This window comes from Anolis sagrei, chromosome 6 (assembly GCF_037176765.1).
Source record: "Anolis sagrei isolate rAnoSag1 chromosome 6, rAnoSag1.mat, whole genome shotgun sequence".
Classification (NCBI taxonomy): Eukaryota; Metazoa; Chordata; class Lepidosauria; order Squamata; family Dactyloidae; genus Anolis; species Anolis sagrei.
In genome coordinates this window covers 90,869,109-90,889,730 of record NC_090026.1, presented here as the reverse complement: position 1 = coordinate 90,889,730, position 20,622 = coordinate 90,869,109, and positions in this window count along the sequence as shown.

The following is a 20,622-nucleotide window of genomic DNA, read 5'->3' as shown; positions in this document are numbered from 1 at the left end:
GAGGGGGAAATTGTGGGGTTCTCATTGCTGTTGGAATATAATTTCCAAATGTCCTAGTCAGTTTAGCTATTGAAGAGGAATAATGGCATTAAGAAATTCCTGCCTGATTTTACCATCTTTCTATATTCTTTTGTAGAAGACATCAGTGCAACCACTAAGTAATCTAGCAGATATTTCAATTATTTACTTAAACAAAGAAGCTGTGGATGTCAAGTCAAAGAGAGCAATTTATCAACAACCAATACTTAAGAAAATATTATCTGAGCCATCAGTGAAATAATTACTGTAGGACTTCCCAGAGGATCTTACATGTTTAATTGCTACAAATATAATCACACATTCACAAGGAAGATGAAAAACAAATAATTGCAAGCTCCATGTAATGTGCAGAAAGATGTGTATTTTCTCACATTATTAGGAATACAGTGAGGGGGTGTGAGTGGCCATAAGAGAATCTAAAGCTGGAAGATATATTTTCTAGTTCTGGAGTAGGAGCTGGATGCTGCTTGACACTGGTCCTTAATATATTATAACCATGTAGATTTTCTTTAAAAATACTGGAAGCTTCAGTTAAACAAAACATGAAAGTCTGCACAATCTCCTTTTCACTTTTTGTAATGCTATAAATAGAAGAAACTGCTCTATTGATAAGGCAAGTATAACAACCGGGCAGATGGCAATACGATCAATCCCACCATCTGACACCAGTTATCATGACTTCTTTACGATATGGCACCAACAATACTTGGACAGGGGGCAAACAGATCCCACCAACTGTCCTTCCTTTAAAATAAAGAATTCACTGGCACATATGTAGCGTTTGAGGGGATGTCTCTCTATTTAAACTTTCGCTGCCACCATAAACTAAATAAACAGGAACCCTCTAGCTGGTTAATCTAAGAAAAAGGCTTTTTTAGACCACCAAGTATTGTGTCTTTTAAAGGCTTCTTTGAAGGAAAACAGATGAGGTTGATTTAAAAAGAAAAGGGACTAAATCCACAAACGTACACTGGACTCAGGCTTAAAGTTTCAAAAATAATCAAGTAACATTTATTGATAGAGGTACAGAAGAGAATGAAAATGCAGTTGAATAAGCTTGGCTGTTACAGATAAAAGGTTATTGAAAAGCGTAGCGGTTGCATGAGAATGGTTCTGTCTTTGTTACAGTTACTCCTACAAAACCCAGCTATTTCTTCTCTAAATAGCTGTACCAAGTTTGCCACAGCTCACTGGGCTGGCAAACGTCAGGCAAACTGCCTATTCTAAACTTGAACTCCTAAAACTGTAATCCTGCTCTAACTCTAACATCAACCAGACTGACTCTGACTAAAAACAGCTCCTTTCTTTCCCTCCAAACAGTCCAACTCCGCCCCCCTTTAACAAACCAATCCTGGCTGTTTTCCAGGCTGGCTCAGGCCTAGGCCACTCCCCCTCTCTGAACTGGAGTTTTCCCTAAACTAAGATGGCTCCTGCTGCCCTCTGCCAGGCCTTCTAAGCTGAAACTAACTAGCCTGTCTCTCCTAGGCCCTGCCACCCACGCTGGCAAGGTAAGGGATCTTCACAGCAAGCATAGCTGGCAACATATCCCATTTTTAAGACCAGGTCTTCCCAATTCATATACTTAATATCAACTCCCAACTGATGAAGTTGTGCACCTTAGTTCCTTTTTGTATTTATAGAGGAAATGATACATCAGTTTGGATCCAGCCTAAGTCAAGATTAAAGTAGACTCTACGGATGTGCGATCCGTTTAAAAAATCGTCCAAAATTTATTGGACGGGGATGGGGGGGGGTGTCTGGCACTTTGTTTCTAAATTGTTTCTAAATGGTACTTTGTGAAAAAATTTGTTACTATAACAAAAATTTGTTACTATTTCGTTATAGTAATTGTGCATAATTAGTTTAATTGGGAAAACTTCAGGGGCTCCCTTCTCCCTCATTTTTAAAACTATTGGAGTGAAACTTTCTACAATGGTAGACCATATTTACCACTGTTCGCCCACCAAATTTGAGAATGTTTCACTTATCCATGGATTTTTGGGGAATTTTAAAAGTTTTGATAAATAACATTTTAAAAACAACAAGAGCTATCTACTTCAATTTTATATACAATGCACAAGATAACCAGGGCATCAATCCCCAGAAGCTTCAGAAAGATTCACACATTTACAGAGTTTTGGGGATTTTTGAAAGTTTACACATAAACAATTTATCCCCCAAAATGCGATAACAGCAGTTCGTTTGAATGTCTGTCTGTCTGTCTTTATGACACACAACCATATAACTTCAACTTAGCACAGATTTATGCTATTACTTACTTACTTTAGTCCTCTTTGCAGATTCAATGATTTTATTTATTATTACTAGACTGACTAAATGACTAGCTGCTTCAGCCCTCATTGGGGTTTTCAGATGCTGAGCATTGCATTCTGGGAAATGTAGTTTAGAGTAGAGCCTTTTGCATTCTCTGACACAAGGGGCCTCACCTTCTCAAACTACATTTAAGATGGCTATGTTCTCAGTCTCCTGTCCATTAACTTTAGTTCCACTCCCAGTACCTTCCTCATGGTGATCGGGCCAAAGAAAAAAGGATTGGTTTTTAAGCACATGGTTTCTTGGCTTTACCAAAGTTGCTTTATGCTTACACTGAAAATTAAACTGAACTTGGGAGACATCTGAATGTTACAGAATCTTAACAAAAATGATTGGTCAGTGTTTCAAAACTCCCCCTACCCCACCTTTCCTGCATGTTTCTAATATCGATTTGTATGCACAAATCTGACGAATTTGACCCGAAACACAAATTAAAAATGAAATTATGCACAATTTATTTATTTACAACATTTATACCCTGCCCTTCTCACCCCAAAAGGGACTCAACCGTAATAGACTCATGGGACAAACAGTAGTCTCAGTGAATTTCTGCTATTTCTTTGTTATATTTTGTATTAGGTACTTTCCAATACAATAAAAAAGATAAATAATACACCAAAAAAGCAAAGGGGAAAAAAGAAAAAAGGAATGGGGAGTGGAGGGGAGAAAGAAAGAAAGAAAGAAAGAAAGATGCATTTGACATCCAAGTGATGGTTCTATAGTGGCCCTTAGTATCCACTGGGAGTTTGTTCCAGGACCCCGATGGATATTAAAATCTGTAGATGTTCAAGTCCCATTACACACAATGCCACAATAAAATGGCATTGTAATACACACACCCACACACAGAACATCATAGTAAAATAGCATCTCTAATATAAAATGGCAAAATCGAAGTCTATTTATAAGAATCTTTGGAATATTTTCAAGATGTGGATGGTTGAATCCATGGATATAGAATCATAGGTATGGAGTGCCAACCGAGGCTCTTACTATGTAAGATAACCTCTCCAACTATAATTATGATTCATATGCTTCTTCATCTTAACCAAACCGGTAAATCAATCAAAGGGTTATTGTAGGTTTTTCGGCTATATGGCCATGTTCTAGAAGCATTCTCTCCTGACGTTTCGCCTGCATCTATGGCAGGTATCCTCAGAGGTTGTGAGGTCTCAATCAAAGGTTTCCAGTCTTTTGAAAATATAGTCAATAACTTTAATGTGTGTTGATACTTTGTCCATTTCAGTCAGGTCAGTCAATTTCAACATTTGTTGGAATTACAGTACTTTCCCCAATTTCTGTGCATATCCTAAACTTGCTTTTTGTGGTTATGTATCATAGCAATCTCCCATGTTTCTTCTAACAAAACAGTTCCAGTTCCAGTGTCAAGTGAATATTAACATTCAAAATCCTCTATCCAATTGTATATTTGATTTCAGCATTTCTGAGCTATCATTTCGATGGGCTTGCTGTCAGTTTGGCAAAGCTGCAGCCCAATACTCTGTACAATACAAGGAATGGAAGAAAACACCTTAAAAGATCACTTTACAATTTGTAAACACTTCAGTATGAGAAAACTTTATTGCATTTGTCAACATTCTTGCTGAAAATATCTTGCTAAGACACTAAGCTTGATTGCTAAAGACTAAAACATTTCCCCTCAGCATTATTAGTATTTATTTCTCATCAGACTAGATCGGAGTCTCTTAAGAGGAACAAGGGGGAAATGCCTTGGACTGGGAAATCCTAATCATTTCATTCCAGGAAGAAAAGGAAAGAAAATCCATCTGGAAAAAAAGGTAATTTTTCAATATGCTCCCTAGTTTGCCACATTAGCAGCTGTTTTTCTTCTAGGCAAAATGTGTTTTTAACAGCTCCAATGAGAAGCTACAGTTACCCCAATTATTAAAAGATACCTTGATTTATATGATTATGGCGTCTGAACCATTCTCTTAGCAATAGCCATGAAAAATATCTTGCCTGAAGCACATTATTTTACTTCCTTCCATATTATTCACTTCTAAGCAAGTGTTTCTCAAATAGCTTGCAGACTCTCAAGTACTTTTCAAGAATATGCTTCTGCATGTGTGAGGCCATACACAGCAATGTAGACTAACAACACATACTTGGGAACTTACTAAAGAAACAATCGCTGCAGAATAACTTGTGAAATAAGACTGGTCCACCTCCTTTCCTTTAATATTCATCTTCTGAGATAAACCTAATTTTTATCTTCTGCTAATGGGCAGGAGAAGGGACATGGATTAAGAAACTAAAACAGTAACGTGGCAAATGGGGCTACTCATCTTGCTTGCCGGTTGGTACATATCATCTTGATGCCACTGGTAATTTGGGTGGGGCTTAGAACATCCTCGATTTTTATTATCAAGTGCCACTAACTTTATTCAGACTCTATCCATTTCTGAAAAATAAGTAAGATAGTAATCTATCTATATTTATATCTCTATCTATATAAATAAAAATGTAATGTTGGTTTGTGAGATTAACATAACTCAAAAACCACTGGACAAATTGACACCAAATTTGGACACAATGCACCTATCAGGCCAACAAGTGACCATCACTCATAAAAACACGGAAAAACAGTGTTTAAGGCCCTTTAGTGGAAGGAACTTAAAAAGCCAAAAAATAAAATATACATTACAATGCATGTGCAAAACACACATATATACACATAATATACACACGGGTTTGGGGTGGAATTGGTCTTGACATTTGTTAGTTCTAAGTATTGGGATTTATAGTTCACCTGCAATCAAAGAGCACTCCAAATTCCACCGATGATGGACGTGGACCTAACTTGGCATGCAGACCCTGCATGACCAACTGAACGTACATACAACCTCCCTGTTGCGGCAATTCCATTGGCTGCTTATTAGCTAACGAGCACAATTCAAAGTGCTGGCTTTAGCCTATAAAGTCTTAAATGGCTCCGGTCCAACTTACCTGTCCGAACATATCTCCCTCTATGAACCAGTTCATAGATTAAGATCTTTCAGGGAGGTCCTGCTCTCAGCTCCACCGGACTCACAGGCACAGCTGGTGGGGACGAGGGAGAGGGCTTTCTCAGTGGTGGCCCCACAGCTGTGGAACTTCCTCCCAAGTGAGATCAGGTCAACCCCCTCCCTCCTGATCTTTAGGAGACAGCTAAAGACCTGGCTGTGGAACCAACGTTTGGCCCATCATAGGAATATTTAAAGTTAAAGTGAAAGTTGAAAGTGCAATGACCCAGGACTGTTTACAACAACGGCCATGTCTCTGTGTGATAGGTGATGTTATTTTATGTCATTTGTTTAATAATGTTTAATGTGAGTTGTACACCCACAACCTTATGCATTTTGTAAAATAAAAAAAGAATTCTTCCAATAACCCGGGCAATGCCAGGTACCCAAGTTAGTTTTTAATAAACTTGAATTCAGCTGGGAAATATTACAACAAATACTCCTTTGTTGTGTATTTCATCATTGTCTGAAGCAATAGAACAGAACATCAGAGGGACAACATTTGAACCTCATAATATTCATCATCTTTATTGAGAAACTCCCCATATTAACTATAAAACATTATATTTAGACCAGAAGTGATGTGATTTTGTACCTCTTTCAGGAACAATTGTAAAGTTAGTTATATCTTATAGTTAGTAAGAAAAGGATTTAGGAAAAAACTTACTAGTTCCTTGCTATGATCCTTCCTTAAAATTTCCTAGTGCCAAAACAAAATGCCTGTTTAATTCCTATTATGGCCACACAATCAAGATATCAGGTACAATTTCACTGAGAGACTCATTATTTTTTATCTGCACATGCATTCTAGATCCAGCATCACCCACGTGCCGCCATACAATTAAAGGCTTAACTGCCAAGTTCCCTTTTTGAGTCCAGAGTCTCTGCTTTACATCCTGACTTGCATATTAATATCATGTCGGAAACTCTAAGAGAATCAGAACACAGAAAGGTCTGGCCGTTGAAATCAATGACAAGTCCACCCCCAATTCCAGTGGGAACCGAATGGATGTGCAACCGAAATCTGCATGCAACAGTCTCACTTATCTGGTCAAGGCACATATCAGCAGATTTTGAAGTTAACATCAATATCTTAATTATCTAGCCTTTTAATTATGGCTAAATTAAAAGAAAATGGGAAGCAAAGTGACTGGGTTATTTGTTATGTATGGTAGCCTATAATGGAAAGAGAATTAAGGCCCATTAACCTAAAGCTGTCAAGCCTTTTGAAAAGAACAACTGTGTCTAATACTAAAAGCTGCTATGCAAAGTGTGGGTGGACAGAAAACCTATCCTTTTCCCCCTTGGGTTGTCTCTGTCTTCTAATGTGTATTCCCTCCAAACAACCCCACTGAAATAATGAAACACGGCTTTTAAAAAACGTTTCAAATGTACCATATGGTGTGATGGGTGTGAGGTTTAATTACTTTATTAGCATATTCTTACAGCAAGGACTGGCTGACTAAAGCAGCTTGACAAAATGGGAATTTCTAACAAAAAAAAAAACCCTGCACAAACCCTTTTGAAGCCTAACAGTTTTAGCTATTGTTATGATTTTTTAGTTTCTATATGCTGATATCACTGATCCAATTGAGATTGTAAACATTGAACCTATTTTTAAAGGAGCTTGTACTCGTGTTAATATGTCCAGCAGCTTACAACTTAAGAAGGAGTTTGTGAGAGCCAAATATATATTGTATTGTCGAAGGGCTCCATGGCTGGAATCACTAGGTTGTTGTAGGTTTTTCAGGCTGTATGGCCATGTTCTAGAAGCATTATCTCCTGATGTTTTGCCTGCATCTATATCAGGCATCCTCAGAGGTTGTGACCTCACTGTTGTAGAGTCTGCTGGCAACGTTACAACTGCTAGTAGGAGTAGTAGAGGAGGGAAACGAGGTGCCCAGGTGTTAGATGAGGAGCAGCAAAGGAAGAGAATTCAGGAGATACTTATGTCACCCACAGACGAAGAGTCCGAGGGTTTCGCTGAGAGTGAAATGAGTGAGGAGGAGGAAGGAGATGGGAGTAGAGGTATTAAGAGGATTACTCAGGAGCAAGAGTCTGACGAGGAGCGTCAGAGAAAGAGGATTCGGGACATACTTACTGCTCCCACTGAAGAAGAGGATTTCATGGGCTTTACTGAAAGTAATGGGTCTGGGAGTAGTGAGGATGAAGACAAACCATTAGATTGGACACAAATTCAGGAGATCAGGAATGTGTGTACGCAACCCACGTCCAGTGACACTTTTTAGGGATTTTCTGGTGGTGATTGGCAATCTGGTGATACCATGGAATCATGGGGAGACCTAAGTCTTGACAAAAGATGTTGGCATTCAGCTGTAGAGGCTAAGCCAGCTAACAGCAATGAGGATGGGGTGGAGGGCAACTCATCAACAGATGATGAACTGTAAGATAAATGAAGGCACTGGAGTGATAAAACTTTGCAGTAGGCAAAATGTTGGTTTCGTGCCTTGGGTCTTGTTGCTGCCGCTTCTCTTGTTGGGCTTGGGTTCTGGAACTACAAGTTGCTGTTTTCCTCATGTATCGACTGGCTGCGGATTTCCCCTCTTCTTGACCTCGGACTGTTTCTGACGACGATGCTGCCTTCTGGACTTTGGGATCTTCATTTGGGACTTCTTCGACTTTGGACTGCTTTTGGACGACGGCTTCTCTTCACGTACATTTGTTTGATCATTATCTTTGGACTGTGTGATTTTGGTGTGTTTTGAAGGAACTCTTGTTTAATCCAGATTTTTTGCCAGTTTAATCCGGTTTATTTTCCAAGTTTGTTTTTCAAGATGCAAATTGCTGCAAACTTTGAGTTTTGACCAGAGGCATGGAAGCAAGTGTCTCTGAGTCCTTTTTGCTTTGGTTTAATAAACTGTTGTTTTGAATATACTCCTGTGTCTGGCTCTTTTAAGGTATCTGGATTCTGACACTCACAGCCTTTGTGGATGCCTGCCATAGATGCAGGTGAAATGTCAGGAGAGAATGTTTCTAGAACATGGCCATAAAGCCCGAGCCTCTGAGGATACCTGCCATAGATGGAGGCAAAACATCAGGAGAGAATGCTTCTAGAACATGGCCATTCAGCCCAAAAAACCTACAGCAACCCAAATATATATATTTCCTTCTTTGGTGTCACTGAAGAGAGCAAAATTTAGGGTGGTTTTCTCACTTAGAGTGTACCCCTGGTGGCACAGTGGGTTAAACCACTGAGCTGCTGAACTTGCTGACTGAAAGGTCACAGGTTTGAATCTGGGAAGCAGGGTGAGCTCCTGCTGATAGCCCCACCTTCTGCCAACATAGCAGTTCGAAAACATGCAAATGTGAGTAGATGAAGGTAACGGCACTCCATGCAGTCATGCCAGCCACATGATCTTGGAGTTGTCTATGGACAATGCCGGCTCCTCTTCTTAGAAATGGAGACGAGCACCAACCCCAGAGTAGGAAACAACTGGATTTAATGTCAGGGAAAACCCTTTACCCTCTCACTTAGAATATTTTCCATTGATAATGAGTACTCATCTGTACATCTTCTTCAAGGCTCTGTAAATGATGCTCAATGTCATTGCTGCTTCTTTAAGAAGATGAGGCAATTACTGGCAACAATGTAGAAGTGCATCAACACTGTAGAATTAATGCAATATGACACCACTTTATTTGCCTTGGTTCAAGACGATGAAATCCTGGGAGTTGCAGTCTGGAGAGGCACTAACAATCTTTGGCAGAGAAAGCTAAAGACCTTGTGAATCTACAGCTCCCATGATTCTGTCATCTGAAATCTCAGGTCCTCCCTGCATGCCTGAGCTCCGATCAATTCCAATAGACATGTAAGGATGAAAGCAGCATCAAAAACTATTTATTCAGTACAAAAGGAGACACCGGAAGAGGATGAGTGTCTGATAAAGATTCTAGAGATTAGAAATATGGATAGACTCACATTTCTCATGTCAAAAAATAAAGGAAAAAAATGAAGGAAACAGATTGGGAAAAATTAGAGTATATTTAAAGCAAAGAAATAAGAAGATGTTGATCTAATATAGAAATGGAATTAGACAATACAAAAGAAAATGGTAGGAAAAGAGGGAAATAAATGTATCATGAAGACAGAGAAGAAAGGAAGGGAATAAGAAAAGAAAAGAAGAAAACCTCAGGAAGATATCAGGAAGCCAATTTCTTAAATTTTGATTTATATATCTATATATCCCCTTTATTTATTTTTCTTTTTATTATTATTATTATTATTATTATTATTATTATTATTTCATTCCCTCCTCCTTTCTCCCTATCTTTTCTCTCTTCTCTCTTTCTCCTCTATAAATGGTTACTCTTTTTTGTGTTTCTTTGTTTTCCATTTTTTTTTGTAAACTTCACTAAAGATTATATATATACATACATATATATATATATATATATTCAGTGATGAACTGTCGAAGGCGTTCATGGCTGGAATCACTGGGTTGTTGTAGGTTTTTCAGGTTAAATGGCCATATTCTAGAAGCATTCTCTCCTGACGTTTCTCCTGCATCTATGGCAGGCATCCTCAGAGGGTGTGAGGTCACAACCTCAGTGATGGCCAAAGCAGATACCAGGAGACACAGTGTGGTCCCAAATCTGGCATCCCCACAGTTACCGGCATGGACATTTTATAAATATTCTACATACATTGGGAAAACTTCAGTTCCAGGATCCATTGCCCCATTGGTTTAAAGGGCCATTCCCTCTTGGTCATTAATTGGTATAGAGTTTAAAGGTCTGTGAATCTCAGCCTCTGATTGGTGGAGAGGTTTGGCAGGAATTTTAGTAAACTGTCACTGGTTAAACTTGAAGCTGTCTGCCATCTGGTGTGTCCACTGAAAACAGGAGTGTTTGAGTCTTGGGACAATAAGTGTTTGGTAGTCTTACCCCTGGGGACATCAGTCTCATGGTCTTCCCTGAGTTGGGACAATGGGTAGCCAGATGTCTTGATGGGTCTTTTTGATAACATTTTCTTAGCATTGAACCATGGCAAGTATCAAACCCCATTAATTCTACAGGAATCGTGGTGGTGTAATGGGTTAAACCCTTGTGCTGGCTGAACTGCTGACCTGAAGATTGGTGGTTCAAATCCACAAGAGGGTGTGAGCTTCCATCTGTCAGCCTCAGCTTCCTATGCGGGGACATGAAAGAAACCTCACACAAGATGGTAACACATTCGGGCATCCCCTGGGCAACATCTCTGCAGACGGCCAATTCTCTCACACCAGAAGCGACTTGGAGTTTCTCAAGTCACTTCTGACACAATAAAAAAATAATATAATAACTTTATTTTTGTATCTCACCTCCATCTCCCCAAAGGGACCTGGGGTGGCTTACATGGGGACAAGCCCAATCAACACAGTTAAAATACAACACATTAAAATTCATAAAACAGCATCATAAAACAATATAAAACAAACAACATGTTACAGTATGAAAACAACAGTTGAGCAAAGAACCAGTATCTTGAAATAATAAAATCTACAGTATACCCTAAGTTATAGTACATGACTCCCATCCTACACGTTGGGACATGAGAGAAGCCTCCCACAAGGATGGTAAAACATCAAAACATCCGGGCGCCCCCTGGGCAATGTCCTTGCAGACGGCCAATTATCTCACACCAGAAGCAACTTGCAGTTTCTCAAATCACTCATGACACGAAAAAACCCCTACACATTGTATTCTCTTGTGAGGAAGGTCAAACTGAGAAAAAGAGAGTGGTTCACTGAATGAGCTTCATAGCAGAGTAGGGACTTGGATCTTTCATATTCAAAGGCAACAGTTTAATCATCAAAGTACGCTGGTTCTCAATGTAGGCTCATTGTGATTTTCACTTCTTGTTTCCAAGGTTTGCCGCGTTTTGGTTGAGAAACTTTACTAAGCAGAGGAAGAATCCACCTACATGGAAATATTGTTAACTACGATACTTTCACCTTTTTTTCCAGTGGCAAGTTGGAAGGTAGAGATTGCTTCTTGACATTTGACAATGTGACCAGCTCTTGACCTTGCATTCAAATGAAGATGATTCCCCAAAGGCAAATTAAAAATGTTCATGTTTCCTGTGAAGGCAGGTGAATAGATCACGGATAGCCAAAAGTCATCTATTCATCTTGAGGATGTAGTAAGCACTGAACCTTATACAAATAACCCCACAAGTCATTAACATTCAGGGCTAATAGCAATGGCCCACTGAGAGGAATGATGTGATGGAGGCACCACCCATGGTCTTTACCAGGCAAAAAATGACCCATAAACAGTAGTACCGAAACAAGTCCTCCAGATTTCAAAGCAGACTAGAGATGAGATAATGTGTGAATGATAATGGGCAAACAGCAGGGTAGAACGTAAGGCATTGCAGAGGTCAGTTGTAGGTGGTAAGATATAAAAAGGAGAAAAGGTCTGGATAGCAGCCAATGGTCTGTGTTCATCTCAACCCTGTGCTGAGTTTATTTCTGTGGCTACAAATCTCTTTAAACATTAAACACTTGTATTTCAATGACTTGTAAAAGTCACATTTTTAATTCCCCCAAGCTTATCGCACATCCATTAGATCTTTCACTTTGGCTGAGAATGCAATCTTTCTTTAAATGGCGTACAAGATAAAATACATACCAGCTTTAGAAGCCTAAACAAGGAATTAACATGGCTGATAACTGGTAGGGAACTGAAGAGGGAATATTCTGGCTCTCAATTTTGATTCCTTCTTTCCTTTATAAATTTGTACTTGTGCAAATAAAACAGCTGTATCATCTCTCTCTCTCTCTCTCTCTCTCTCTCTCCAGCCTTATAATTTATAAAAACAAAACCTTAAGTGACAAGGGAGGCTCTTTGGAAATAAATATAGAAAATTCTAAAATGCATGCTATCTTTTTGTAAGAGGTGAAATCTAATCAGTACTTGGCAAATAAATTAAGGATTTAAAAATTTAAAAAAACAGTGTTTATTTTTGTCTGGCAACTACAGAAATATACTTGTATAACTTTACGTGGGTGTTTACAGGATTTGCAGTAGGTTAAACCGCTGAGCTGCTGAACTTGCTTACCAAAAGGTTGGAGGTTCGAATCCAGGGAGCAGCGTGAGCTCCCGTTGTTAGTCCCAGCTTCTGCCAACCTAGCAGTTTGAAAACATGCAAACGTGGGTAGATCAATAGGTACCACTTTGGCAGTCATGCCGGCCACATGACTTTGTAGCTGTCTAGGGACAATGTCAGCTCTTCAGGTTAGAAATGGAGATAAGCACCAAGCCCCAGAATCCGACACGACTGGACTTAATGTCTGGGCAAAACCTTTACCTTTACTATGGCTCCTTAATGTTGTCTGTAAAAGCAAACCCCACATATCCAAACAAAGGGTAGAGTTCATATATCTTCTACAGATGTTTTGTGTAGGGACATGAAAAAATGACCTTATTCTTTTTTGGAGTCCTAGTATGTGCTGACATCTTGAAATCAACTTTTTGGGTGTTGTTAACATCTTGGTTCCTATTTGTTCCCACCAAGGTAGACCCATTGAATCAACAAGATTTACCAGTATTTTGGAGAAATTACACTGCTTAGCCGTTTTGGAGAAATTACACTGCTTAGCCGGCATTGCACCACCTGACATCCGCCGGGAAGTAGCAGCCAATAGTGAAAGGACCAAGGCAGAGACATCTCCAGCTCATCCCCTGTTTGGGTATCAGCCAGCACGTCAACGACTTAAATCAAGACATAGTTTTCTTAGATCTACAGCAAGCGAGAGTCCAAAAGTGGCAGGCCCAAACCCAGCACCTCAATCCATGGGTGATACCAGATGAGACACTCCCCCCTGGGCACACAGAAGACTGGGTGACTTGGAAGGCGCTGAACAGACTGCGCTCTGGCACCATGAGATGCAGAGCCAATCTTAAGAAATGGGGCTACAGGGTGGAATCCTCGGCATGCGAGTGCAGAGAAGAGCAAATGACTGACCACCTGCTGCAATGCAACCTGAGCCCTGCCACATGCACAATGGAGGACCTTCTTGCGGCAACACCAGAGGCACTCCAAGTGGCCAGATACTGGTCAAAGGACATTTAACCAACTACCAAGTTTGCAAAATCTGTGTGGTTTTTTTCTTTTCTTTTTAATCTGTGTATTTGTTTTGTTCTGTTAGAATTGTAACACAATGGTATGGTTGCTGATGACACGATAAATAAATAAATAAACCAGTATTTTGCCAAAAGCTTTCATGGCCAGAATCACTGGGTTGTTGAGAGTTTTTCGGGCTGTACGGCCATGTTCCAAAAGCATTCTGTCCTGACGTTTCGCCCTCAGAGGTTGTGATGTCTGCTGGAAACTAGGAAAATGGAGTTTATATATCTGTGGAATGTCTAGGGGCCCTTCAACACAGCCATATAACCCAGAATATCAAGGCAGATAATCCACAATAGCTGTTTTGAATTGGGTTATCAGAATCCGCACAGCCATATAATCCAGTTCAATATGGATTTTAAACAGCTGTGTGGAAAGGGCCTAAGATTCTCAGCAGATTATGTATGTGTGATTTCTTAATTATTTTGTATATGATGGTAGCTGAATTTAGGACCACAAAATTTGGTGTGGGAGGCACATGACATCAATGGGCAACTTGTTGGTTGCATGTAATATTCATTAAATGTCCTGCATCTTAATGACAATCTGGTCAAAAGACACCAGCAAAAAGCATGTTTGTAAGAGCAGATTATTGATTATTTTCTCCTTCATTTTTCCTTCACAAAAGCCATCACCAACAACAGAGCTAGCAATGAAATCTAAGTGCACGATAAAATTATAAACCCCAGGCTTCTGTAGAATGGAGCTAGGACAATTAAAATGGTAGATAAAACTGCTAAAACTGTGTTGCATTATGTTCCAATTATCGTAATCATAAGGCATTATTAAAATAGATATAGTGGTGAAGTATTTCCTTTTGTTCTTTTTAAATACTACCCTTTAATTATATTTAAAACCTGATGAGTATCTAACAGTGCAAGCAATGCTGGACTGGATTTATCTAGGAAGGCATAACAACTGCTAACAAACATTACAAAAATTATAAAGCAAATGTGAAATCACATTATGTCTTCCTTCCTTCCTTCCTTCTTTATTCATATGTGGTACTTTCTTCATCAAGATCGAAGAGGCATTAATGGTTTTCTTTTCACAACCAACCTGCAACATAGTTTCAGATGAGACAAAGTAGCTACCCTACAACCACCCCATAAGTTTCATAATTGATTAAGGGAATAACTGCATTGTATTGTTGAACCCTTTCATGGCCGGAATCACTGGGTTGTTGTAGTTTTTCAGGCTGCATAACCATGTTCTAGAAGCATTCCCTCCTGACATTTCACCTGCTTCTATGGCAGGCATCCTCAGAGGTTGTGAGGTCTTTGTAACATCACAACCTCTGAGGGTGCTTACCACAGATGCAGGAGAAACATCAGGAGAGAATGCTTCTAAAACATGGCCATAGAGCCCGAAAAACCCACAACAACCCAATAACTACATTGACCATTTACATTGATGTGATGGTGGATGTACCTTGTAGCAGCTAAATGCCACATTGGGGGGGGGGGATCCATCTTAACCCAGGAGAAAGCCACTTAACATAGCTTTCCGCCAGGTTACACTAACTTTAAGACAAATCCAAATCGTGGAGCAGAACCAGCCACAGCTGTCTTCACAGCCATCCTGCATTCAGGCAGCCATGGGACACAGGATGGCTTTCACCTCCTATACCTCTTTGTCATGGCTGTCATCATTCATGACAAACACACCTACCTTGCAGTGGTCTGGCATCCTTCTGGTAGGCTGCATTTCTCACTAAGGAGGCTGGGCTGGAAGAGAGGGGTTCAGGAAGACTGCCAGATTGCCCACTACAAGGTTTCTTCTTGAGATTAAGTCTAGTTGTGTCTGAGTCTGAGGGGTTGTGCTCATCTCCATTTCTAAGCTGAAGAGCTGGCATTGTCCATAGACGCCTCCTAGGTCATGTGGTTGGCATGGAGTGTCATTACCTTACCACCGAAGTGGTACTTACTGATCTACTCACATGTGCATGTTTTCAAACTGCTAGGTTGGCAGAAGCTGTGGCTATCAGCGGGAGCTCATCCTGCTCCCTGGATTCAAACCACCAACCTTTCGGTCAGCAAGTTCAGCAGCCCAGTGATTTAACTCGCTGCATTAGTGGTAGGATAGATAGTGGGATAATGCAGACTGTGCTGATGGCAGGTTATGAGACCATATATCGACAAAGCAACACCATTGCATCTAATGCAAAAAAACCAAAAAAACAAAACCCTGCTATAATAAATATTCTAACATTTGTATGTTTCCATTCCCTATACTAACATAAGGGAGTATGTACTAGGAGTACTTGGGGCCAGAACCCAAAGTGGGTGGGGTGAGCGGATATGAAACCATACCTTCTCTCTGCTGCTATCTCTTCCTTCCATCTCTACCCTTTCTTTCCTAACCACTTCCTGACTCAAACTGCACAAGGAGGAATAGCTCACTCTTACCAAAGATCTGAATCATCTCTCAAACAGGGCTTTTGAAATTAGACCAAGGGGCCCATTAAATTAGGATCAGGACCACAGGTTGTCTCCTTCTGGTCTAAGACAGTTAATTGTTTATAAACAGAGACTGTTTCATTGCTCATTTTGATCTTTGACTGAAGTGCAAACAGAGGAAGCTTATGACCAAAGGGAGTCACTGGCTAATAAATCTCCTGCCAGCTTCACAAGAAGTTTACTCAAGAAGACACAAAGTTGTCTCGGCTAAAGCAAGATATTTATAGGCTTTCTAATGAAGAATTAGCCATTGCCAGGAAACCTGCAGCAGATAAAAGGAAGCTAAGCAATGTAGACAACACAAGTCCATTTCAAGCATGTACAACATATGCATCTATATTCTGCTAATATCTCAGGCATTGTCTCTAAAGAAAATCCAACTGTGCAATGCAAATTTTTGTGCACCTAAGTGATATGTGCTCAGAATAGTGATGGGCTCCCTGTGGTATAGGGGAAGAAATGGAAATTGTAGCTAATTAGGTTCTCCTATAATAAGGGAGTTTAATGATTTGTATTAAACAACCAAGTGTGAGAAGTTTCCCCCATTATTTCATTGCAGTTCTTCCGAGTAATGCCAGAGCAGCTACTAATTTTATTTTCAGATCAATAGCTTGTATGTTGAGTTATTAAATGGGAAGTGTTAATGTGATCTCAAATAACAGTTTAAGCATCTTAAAGAACTCCACTTCATAAGTAGTTCACTGTGGCAAGAGCTTGGGAATGTTACTTCTAAAATTATAGTTTACAGTATCCCCTAGCCAGAATAGTCAAGAGCCAAACTGGCTGGAGAATTCTGGAATTCATAGTCCAAAAGGTAACTTTCCGAAGCTCTGGTTGCATAGAATTAGATGGTGTCTCAGAGGTCTGCAGATCTTGTTCCTTTTGGTTGCTGTAAGTTTTCCGGGCTCTATGGCCATGCTCCAGAAGCATTCTGTCCTGACGTTTCGCCTGTATCTATGGCAGGCATCCTCAGAGGTTGTGGGATCGATTAGAAACTAGAAAAATGGGGTTTATATATCTGTGGAATGTCCAATGTGGGAGAAATCCCATTTTCCTGGTTTCCAATAATAATAATAATAATAATAATAATAATAATAATAATAACAACTTTATTTATACCCCGCCACCATCTCCCCAAAGGGGACTCAGGGCGGCTTACATGAGGCCACGCCCATCAATACAGAAACACAATATAATACAAAAACACAACAGAAAGTCAGAAAATAAAATAACATAAAATACAAAAATACAAAATGTAAATATACAGCACAACAATATAAAATCAAATCATTAAATCACTAAAAATGAACACAATGGGCAGGGCCAGTTCAAAGATTAAAATTTTAAAACACTGGGAGATAGGGCAGTGTAAAATATCAGGAAGGGGATCCGGGGGATAAGGTAAGAGTTCATGGCACAAACCAGAGAATAAAGTGCTTCTGAGGACATTTTATGCAGACCTCACAATCTCTGAGGATGCCTGCCATAGATGCAGGTGAAATGTCAGGAGAGAATGCTTCTGCAACATGACTGTACAGCCCAGAAAACTCACAAAAACCCAGGGATTCTGGCCATGAAAGCCTTTGACAAGATCTTGTTTTTTTGCTTGAGGCTTTTTTGCCAGTTCAGACAAGTCTCCCAAAAGGGACCACAGCCATGCTTTCGATAAATGCCTTTTATCATGTTTGCCTAATAAAAACCGCTTAATTCTGAAAAGTGTTTTCTCAAGAAGCCTAATGTGTATTTACTTTCCTTTAGGATGGTCAAGCCAACAACGATAACAATCAATATGGGAGGAGGAAATCTTTTCATCAGTACCGTTTTTATTACTTCAGGTCTCCAACTATCAGATAAACTCAGCCTCGTTTTGTGGGTAGTTGGTCTGATATTCCTTGTGAGCACTGCCTTAAAATGTTTAATGCTAGAACTTAGATAAAATACAGGTAGATCAAGGGAGAGGAAAGGGTGACTTATGTTTGAGCTAGATTAATCACAGATGGGGAATGTTTCATGATGCATCTTTCACCAGACATTGACATTCCATTGGCTTTTGAAAGCTCCGCTCTAACCAGCTGAACTGGATGCCTTATAAAGTTGATCTTTCTAGTCTAGTAGTCTACTCCATGGGTGCGGGAATTCCTTAAGCACCAGGGGTGAATTCAATTGTACAAAATGACACATTTTGGTGGTGGTGGTGGTAGTGGTAGGAATGCTCAAGGTAAATAAAGATGGGACCCTAAATGTTGTTGTTGTTACTGCTATTGTTGGTACAGGTTGAGCATTCCTTATCCAGAATTCTGAGACCTGAAATACTCCAAGATTGTCCACCTGGATGACTGAGATAGTGACACCTTTGCTTTTTGATGCACATTTTTTTTAAAAAAAATGTCATATACAACTACCCTGAGTTATGTGTATAAGGTAGATCATAAATTAATTTCACGTTTAGGCTTTACGACCACTATGGAAACTAAGACATTAAAAACAATAAACAACAATAAACAGGAACATTAAAAACAACAAAAAGGGATTCTTTTCTTATGTCAGTAGAAAAAGGAAAAACAAGGAGGCGATAGGGCCTCTTCGAGGAGAAGATGGGGCAATGCTGACAGGGGATAGGGAAAAGGCAGAACTACTTAATACCTTTTTTGCCTCGGTCTTCTCACAAAAAGAAAGTCATCTTCAACCTCAGCAAGACGGAGTGGATGAGGGATTTGAGGGCATCCAACTCCAAATTGGGAAACAAGTCGTACAGGAATACCTGGCCGCTCTAAATGAGTTCAAGTCCCCAGGGCCAGATCAACTACACCCAAGAGTATTGAAGGAACTAGCGGAAGTCATTTCGGAGCCATTGGCAACCATCTTTGAGAGTTCTTGGAGAACAGGAGAAGTTCTAGCAGATTGGAGGAGGGCCAATGTGGTCCCAATCTTCAAGAAGGGAAAAAAGGATGACCCAAACAACTACCGTCCGGTCAGCCTCACGTCAATACCAGGCAAGATTCTGGAAAAGATTATTAAGGAAGTGGTCTGCAAACACTTAGAAACAAATGCGGTCATCGCTAATAGTCAACATGGATTTATCAAAAACAAGTCATGCCAGACTAATCTGATCTCTTTTTTCGATAGAGTTACAAGCTGGGTAGATGCGGGGAATGCCGTGGATGTAGCGTACCTGGATTTCAGTAAGGCCTTCGACAAGGTCCCCCATGACCTTCTGGCAAGGAAACTAGTCCAATGTGGGCTAGGCAAAACTACGGTGAGGTGGATCTGTAATTGGTTAAATGGACGAACCCAGAGGATGCTCACCAATGCTTCCTCTTCATCCTGGAAAGAAGTGATGAGCGGAGTGCCGCAGGGTTCCGTCCTGGGCCCGGTCCTGTTCAACATCTTTATTAATGACTTAGATGAAGGGTTAGAAGGCAGGATCATCAAGTTTGCAGACGACACCAAATTGGGAGGGATAGCCAATACTCCAGAGGACAGGAGCAGGATTCAAAACGATCTTGACAGATTAGAGAGATGGGCCAAAACTAACAAAATGAAGTTCAACAGTGACAAATGCAAGATACTCCACTTTGGCAGGAAAAACGAAATGCAAAGATACAGAATGGGGGATGCCTGGCTCGAGAGCAGTACGTGTGAAAAAGATCTTGGAGTCCTCATGGACAACAAGTTAAACATGAGCCAACAATGTGATGTGGCGGCAAAAAAAGCCAATGGGATTTTGGCCTGAATCAATAGGAGCATAGTGTCTAGATCTAGGGAAGTAATGCTACCCCTCTATTCTGTTTTGGTTAGACCATATCTGGAATATTGTGTCCAATTCTGGGCACCACAATTCAAGAGAGATATTGACAAGCTGGAATGTGTCCAGAGGAGAGCGACTAAAATGATAAAAGGTCTGGAGAACAAGCCCTATGAGGAGTGGCTTAAGGAGCTGGGCATGTTTAGCTTGAAGAAGAGAAGGCTGAGAGGGGATATGATAGCCATGTATAAATATGTGAGAGGAAGCCACAGGGAGGAGGGAGAAAGCTTGTTTTCTGCTACCCTGGAGACTAGGATGCGGAACAATGGCTTCAAACTACAAGAGAGGAGATTCCATCTGAACATGAGGAAGAACTTCCTGACTGTGAGAGCCGTTCAGCAGTGGAACTCTCTGCCCCGGAGTGTGGAGGAGGCTCCTTCTTTGAAAGCTTTTAAACAGAGGCTGGATGGCCATCTGTCAGGGGTGATTTGAATGCAATATTCCTGCTTCTTGGCAGGGGGTTGGACTGGATGGCCCATGAGGTCTCTTCCAACTTTTTGATTCTATGATTCTATGATTCTAAGATCTTCTGGGGAGGCCCTGCTCTTGGTCCCACCACTGTCACAGGCGTTTTTGGTGGCAGCAAGAGATAGGGGCCTTCTCCGTGATTGCCCCTGGTTATGGAACTCCCTTCCTGGCAATATTAGATCAGCCCCCTCCCTCCTGTCCTTCAGAAGCATGGTGAAGACCTGGCTGCGGGACCAAGCTTTTGGGGCAGTGCAATGATGTCCTGCGATGGTTTTAAAACAACTGTGGATATGAGTGATTCTAATGTTTGTATATATTTATGGTTTATGTCCTGGCATTGAATATTTGCCATATATATGTTGT